Source organism: Ochotona princeps, chromosome 3, assembly GCF_030435755.1.
Source record: "Ochotona princeps isolate mOchPri1 chromosome 3, mOchPri1.hap1, whole genome shotgun sequence".
Taxonomy (NCBI): domain Eukaryota; kingdom Metazoa; phylum Chordata; class Mammalia; order Lagomorpha; family Ochotonidae; genus Ochotona; species Ochotona princeps.
The window spans coordinates 36,864,669-36,871,886 of NC_080834.1; the positions used below are offsets into that span (position 1 = coordinate 36,864,669).

Below are 7,218 nucleotides of genomic sequence, written 5' to 3' on the forward strand. Positions count from 1 at the left end.
TAACAGATTTATTTGATTGATATTGCCCTGAGGTTGTTTTTCCTATGGATGGGGTTGGATTGTGATTTTTCCACAGTAGTTTTGGTTTCAATATTAAATAATACCTACATTAAAAAATTATCTGGAAAACATTCTCTCCTATTTTCTCATCTAGAATAGATTGTCTACGTGGTGACAGTTACTCCTTATTTCTTTTGCTAAAAGTCACCTAATAATGATGTTTCAAGGTTTTTTTTTAATGTATGCCATATAAACAATTTCCATAGTGCAAAACCATCACTGCAGATACATATTTCATTTTTAGAGGGGTTTTCCCAACTTGGGTCTTTCAACAAATTTGCCCATTTAATTCATGTTGGTCATATTAATGGTTGGAGCTTTCGGTATCTTCACCTATTTGTCTTCGTTTTTGTGTGAGCTGTAGTAATGACTTCTCTTTAATCCCAAGTATTTTGTTTTATGCAATTTTTTCTTGTTATTAGTGTCTATACAATGATCATTTATGTTGGTCTTTAAAAGGAACCATATGCTGATTTTCTTTCCTTTTTTGCTATTGATTTCCTGAGTTTCTTAAATTAAGGCCTAATTGCTATTTATTTTTCTTATTTAAAAAGCTCACATTGAAGAGTTCAGGCTTTCATCGCTTCTCGGCCTTTTGGCTAAGATCAAGTGGAGAGTTCAGGCTTTCTAAATTTTTCTGTAAGCATATAATGCCTCTCTAGGCATTGAATTAGTTAATGCACATTTGGTTTATGATGTTTAATTAATTAGAAATTTAATTTTTATTTTTTATTTAAATTTTTTTGTTATTTAGATGTGTTCTGTTAAATAACATTTAACTGTTAAATTGTAACATTTTCTATTGTTTTTGAAGATTTATTTATTTTTATTGGAAAGGCAGATTTTACAAAGGAGGAGAGACAAACAGAAAGATCTTCCCTCCACTGGCTCACTCCTAAATTGGCTGCAATGGCCGATGTTGAGCTGATCTGAAGCCAGGAGCCAGCAGCTTCTTCCAGGTCTCCCATGTGGGCACAGGGTCCCAGGGCTTAGGGCCATCCTGCACTGCTTTCCCTGGCCACAAGCAGGGAGCTGGATGGGAGGTGGAGCAGCCGGGCATGAACTAGTGCCCATATCTGATCATGGCACTTGAAAGGCGAGGATTTAGCTACTGAGCCATCATTTAAGGCCAATGTATTTTATTTTAAACATTCCACTTGATTGTGTACATTGCAATTTTTGTACGGTGTTTGTGATAGTGTACAGGAAGTAAATACTTAATTGCTAGAAATCTGAGAGAGGATCTTAGGATGAATTATTTGCTTGTCAGGATCCCCCCAAAAGAAAAGAAAAGAAGGTAAGAAAAACATATTTGCATGCAATAGATTAATAATTATATATCCAGCTGTGAGTACCTCACAGGTGAAGTTTCTTAGAAGTCTCCCCAATGAGACCCTGTCCTCCATCCTGGAACTCAGGGAAAATCACACAGACATGTGTTCTGATCCCAGCGTACATGTTATAGACTGGACACCTCAGCTGCTGTCCCCCATGAAAGAACGGAGAGCAGACACAGCTGTACACAAAAGAGGACAACCAGCTCATCTAAGCCATCAGAGAGCTTCAAGGATCTCTTCAAAGGATGGAAAGCAGAGGTTGAATAAGACTGCAAGCCAGTCTTTTCAGAAAGCCCTTAGGGTTATGGCCACACCGAGGTAGACATGAACAGTCAACAGACCGGAGAAGGAATTTCTCCCATGTGGTGCAATGAAGCTGCTGATTTCTCAGATCAGCCACAGTCACTCATGCAACACCATTGGGATCTCCAAGGCAAGATCAAATGACCGTCTCTGTCTCTGGGCACAAATGTAATCTGACATTAAACAACAGTGTGCTGTCCCTTCTAACTCCCTACCCCCTGCTGTCACAAGAGGGTAAGCCGAGATATTTATCTCACTAACCTCCCGCCACCACCCTAACCCTCTCCAGTCTAATCAGAGACCCAGAAGGATCTACAATACACTGTTTAATGTCAGGTTACATATGTGCCCAGAGACTTGCTGTGTTCATTATAGTCTTACATGCATATGTTAAATACAGAAGCACTTGTAAATATCAGTTTTAATTTGGGAGGATGATTATGTAGCACAGAAATTTCTGTGAAATTGTGATTAAATAGTCACAGAAAAAATATCCTTATGCATCTTTGGAATTCTCTTTAATAAGAAAGGTATGACAATAGTACCATATTGACCAAAGATGGATTTACTAATAGAATGACTGCTCTTTGTTGTGGTTGGCAACACCCATGCAGAAAGGGTATAAAGTCTAGGGGCCTTCGGAGATCATCATTCTCGGGAAGCTCAACTTCATCTTCACACCAGTTCCTCAAACTCTGTCACGATGAGTTACTACTACGGCAATTACTATGGTGGCCTTGGCTATGGCCTTGGTGGTTTTGGCAGCCAGGGCTATGGCTCCAATTATGGCCTTGGCGGCTTTGGAGGTTATGGCTATGGCTACTTCCGCCCATCGTACTATGGAGGTTATGGATCCTTTGGATTTTACTAAAGACACCTTTTCCACTGCATACAAATATGTAGATTTATTTGATTGATTTGAAATATTTCCGACTCCTTCTCTGTGATTTTGACATACTTGTGGGTCCACCACGGCTATCATCAATCAGAGTGGATGTTTTCATTGCTTCTGTGCCATGGACAAGCTTTTCTTCCTTTAATCTCTTTTGTAATAAAACTTGCTAGATCCTATAATAAACTTTACTCAAAAAAATCTAAACACTGTTTTATTTTAGTTCCTATTTGATACTTTTTACAATAAGTAATGACATCTGTTTCTTCCATTTAATACATCTTGCTTTGATAGTACTTCAATATTTACATGAGCTCTAATGTTGTCTTAGTGTAAAATTTCTATATTTGATCTAATCTGGTTTTTTTTTCATTCTTTCTTATAACACTGGGTTGGACAATTTTAGATATTCCTGTGCCTAACTCTGTGTTATCTTAGTTGTGCCCACAAAATTACACTTCACATAGCATTTAGTCTGATTTTCAATGAGTTGAAGCAGTGAATTGTGTGCTTTGCAGTGAATACTTTATTTATACACACCATTATTGTGTATAACACCATTATTGTCTAATAAGCTTTGCAGGATCTAAGTGTTTACAATGTGTTGCTTAGTAATTTATATTGCTAAGCACACAATTTGTACTCTTGTGTCACATTGCCTTGTTATCAAAACAATGTCAGAAGTTGGTTGAACTTGCTTATCTGTTTCTAGTTGCAAAAGAGGTAAAGGGCGTACATACTTTAATGTCTTTTCCATAATATCTTAATAATTTAAAAAGTAATGTCTATTATAATTATTTTTATTTATGTGTTTCATTACAAATTAATATTGAGTATATTTTATTCCCATTTAGATTTTTATGTATGCTTTATTTCTGAATTCTTAACTCAAGTGTAATATTTGCTATTTCCTTCTTTGTCTTCTCATTTTATGTGATACACTTTTTGATAGAATTTCTAAACTACATACATTACATAAATCTTCACCTTTCTTTGTTTATTCCTGTAATACCACATTCAAGAATTATGTCCAATTTTAAAGATGTATTTATTTTTATTCCATATCTGTTTTATTTATTTATTTTCTGAAGGACAGCATTAAAGAGAAGCTCATCCAGAGAGAGACCATTCATCCAGTGGTTCACTCTCTAGATGGTTGTAAAACCAGAACTGGAGCAGGCTGAATTCAGGAGCCAGAATTGGAAGTGGAGCAGCAGGGTTGACAGGAATCCAAACCTATATGTGATCCAGGTATCACCAGTGGTGGCTTTACCCATGGCATCATAATGCTACATCTTTATTCTTCCTTCTTTTTTAATATTTATTTACTTTTATTGTAAGGTCAGATATACAGAGAGGAGAGACAGAGAGGAAGACCTTTCGTCTGATGATTCACTCCTCCCCAAGTTTCCGCAAGCTGTGCTGATCGGAAGCCAGGAGCCAGGAGCCAGGAACTTCTTCCGGGTCTCCCATGTGGGTGCAGGGTCCCAAAGCTTAGGGCCGCCCTCGACCGACTGCTTTCCTAGGCCTCAGGCAGGGAGCTGGATGGGAAGTGGAGCTGCCGGAAATTAGCCCTGGAGCCCATATGGGATGGACTTCAGCTGCTAGGTGGCTGCGCTGGGCCCTGTTGTTCATTGTTGATGACAGCGCGTTCAACACTTACTTGGGAGATAATGTTTGAAGGTTCTATACAGAGCTGGTATGTTTCCATTTTGCTTGTGGTAAGTATTTACTGTTCCATAAAATAAAATTATCAATGAGTGTATTAATACTTGAAAAGAAATACACGAACAAAAGCCAAGTAAAACTACTTACTATTTTTAGGATTTTAGTTCTTTGAAATCATATGAATGTTTAGATATAGTGATAATTGTAAATGATTTGCCTCAAAATGACACAGAAGCACAAAGCACAATTTATCAACAGTTAAAGATGCTTACAATAAATGCTGTATGTACTAGATTGTCCTTTTGCTTTTACATAGATTTGCATTTTTTTAATGATTAAAAGTTCAGGGCAAAGCAGATGTTTTATTTTCTGGAAATAAAATTAACACAGGCTAGATCTATATATATGGAGAGAATTATATCTTGTGAAAAGAATACTTAACTTTGGACCCAGCAAGTTAGCTTAGGGGCTGAAGTCCTCACCCTGCATCAGCCAGGATCCTATATGGGCGCCAAATCTAATCCTGGCAGCCCTGCTTCCCACCCAACTCCCTGCTTGTGGCCTGGGAAAGCGGTCAAGGATGGCCAAAAGCCTTGGGACTCTGCATCCACGTGGGAGACACAGGAAGAGGCTCCTAACTCTTGGCTTCTGATCGGCTCAGCAGCAGCCATTGCTGCTACTTGGGGAGTGAATCTACAGGTGGAAGATCTTCCTTTTTGTCTCTCTTTCTGTCTGTATATATGACTTTCTCTAAATAAATAAGTAAATCTTTTTTTAAAAAAATACTGAATTTCAGTGATTTGAACAATGTAAAATCAAAATCATAAAATAACATCCATCATTTTTTGAAAGAAAAATATTTTACTTCTGGAATAAGAATGAAATTAAATTTTAAGGAATTTGCTTTGTATTATGAAAGTAAATATAGCATATAAGCTCCTTCAAAGAATAATTAAAATCTTTTTTTTCACTTCCAATTGTTATAAATTTAAAGGATTAAAAGGAGACAGAAATAAACTGGGTTTATGTGAAAGGCACTGCAAGGCAGTGAAGATGAAAGGCAGGAATCCTGGCACGCACGTGCTTGGGAACCCATTCCCCATTCCGAATTCTCACTTGGAGATATAAATGAAAGGAAAGAAGTGTAAAGAAATACTTTTTTTTTTTGAAAACGTTATGTCTGCCCATAACGCAAAAAAGAAAAATAATTAAAAAGGAATACAAAATGAGTAGATGAACTTGTGCTTTCAAGTCACCTGAGCAGGAGTGCTGGTGCGGGAGACAGAAGTGGAGCAAGTTTGGAACTGAGATGAACAGAGATTTGAGCTCCGACTAAGAGTATTTATCATTAGTTTGGCTACTAAGGAAAGTGAGCAGTGCTTTTAAGATTGATGTTTTTGTGTGATTTTGAGCCACATGGAGTATTACTTCTTTTTACAATTTCCAAAGAGTATGTTGGAGGTTAGCCAATATAATTTAATATTCACTATTAAGCACATTTTTATCTTGGAGTCCATGTGACCTCCTGGAATTTATTAAGGACAGTATTGTATTTTTTATTATCATTTTATTTCATTTCCAAGATTTATTTATTTTTAATTGAAAAGCATATTTACAAAGAGATGGAGTGAGATCAGCCCCACCTTTTAAACTGTTATGAAACCATTCTTAGTTGTTGATTGAACATGGTTTTCTTTCATAACTGTCACAATCGGAAATTTGCAGTATTTCATTTTTTCTTCTTGGCAGTAACACTAAGTATTTAAATTGGTGTTTAAATAGAAGTGGAGAATGGAAAATTTATATAAACATTAATAATGATTATATGAAGAGGAAAATGGAAATTATATGGACATTAACAGGCATTCATTTTGTGTGTTTTTACAAAGTGTTTTATTGGGCCTTAAGGATGTAAAGATGGAATCTTTCAAGTGGCTGTATTTATAATGTACTCAATTAACAGTTTGTAAGATGGAAAACAGGTTTGTCCAGGTGATGGACTCCAGTGAGTTCTGAACAGGGGCGTTACAGGTCATCAGCAGGTTAGAACGCTAAGGAGTTTCAGAAGCTCCAAAGAAAAGATCAAGGAATGGTTTCAGCATGACTGAAATGAGTGGAGAAGAACCATGAGAGTGAAATGCATTGGAAGTTTTATGAAATAATCTAAGTGCATTCATCCAGGTAGAGGGAAAATTTTATGCAAGGTTGATTTGAAAAAGATGCATGAATTTGGGGTTTGAGTTATATAGTTATGGAATTTGATACTACAGACATGAACGTGCTTAAAACATTATATCAAATTTATATAATTCATGAGAAAAAGAAAAACATTCAGTTATGTTTTATGATATAAATGCATTATTGTCCCTCAAATTTAGAATAGCAATTAGGATTTAAATTTTCCTATGACCCTTGTACCAATATACTGATTCATAGAGAACAGATTATGGTGTTTTATGAAAACTCAGTGTGATATAAAGCTTTATAGAAATAATTTGATATGAACTAAAATCCTTAGTGTTGCAGATATGGACACTAAATATAAGATTTGGATATTAAAAATGCACATACATATTATTACTGGAGGAAAAATACTGGTTTCGAAAACTGGTAATTTAAAGGTTGAGTTTCCAAGAAAATGTCATATTTTTGTTGTAGTTGGCAACATTAATACTGAGAGTTTGAAGTCTTTTGTAAGGGCGCAGCACCATGGTCTAGTGGTTAAAGTCCTCGCCTTGAACGCGCCAGGATCCCATATGGGCGCAGCCGGTTCTAATCCTGGTGGCCCTACTTCCCATCCAGCTTCCTGCTTGTGGCCTGGAAATGCAGTCGAGGGCAGCCAAAACCTTGGGACCCTGTACCCGTGTGAGAGACCCAGAAGAAGTTCCTGGCTCCTTGCTTTGGATCTGTTCAGCTTTGGCCATTGCGGCCACTTGGGGAGTGAATCATTGCAAGGAA

At 36.8% G+C, this 7,218-nt stretch overlaps 1 pseudogene; it reads left to right on the forward strand.

Moving 5' to 3' along the window:
- The first annotated feature begins 639 nt into the window (after positions 1-639).
- On the forward strand, positions 640-777 carry LOC131479936 (U2 spliceosomal RNA; annotated as a pseudogene).
- The last annotated feature ends 6,441 nt before the right edge of the window (positions 778-7,218 follow it).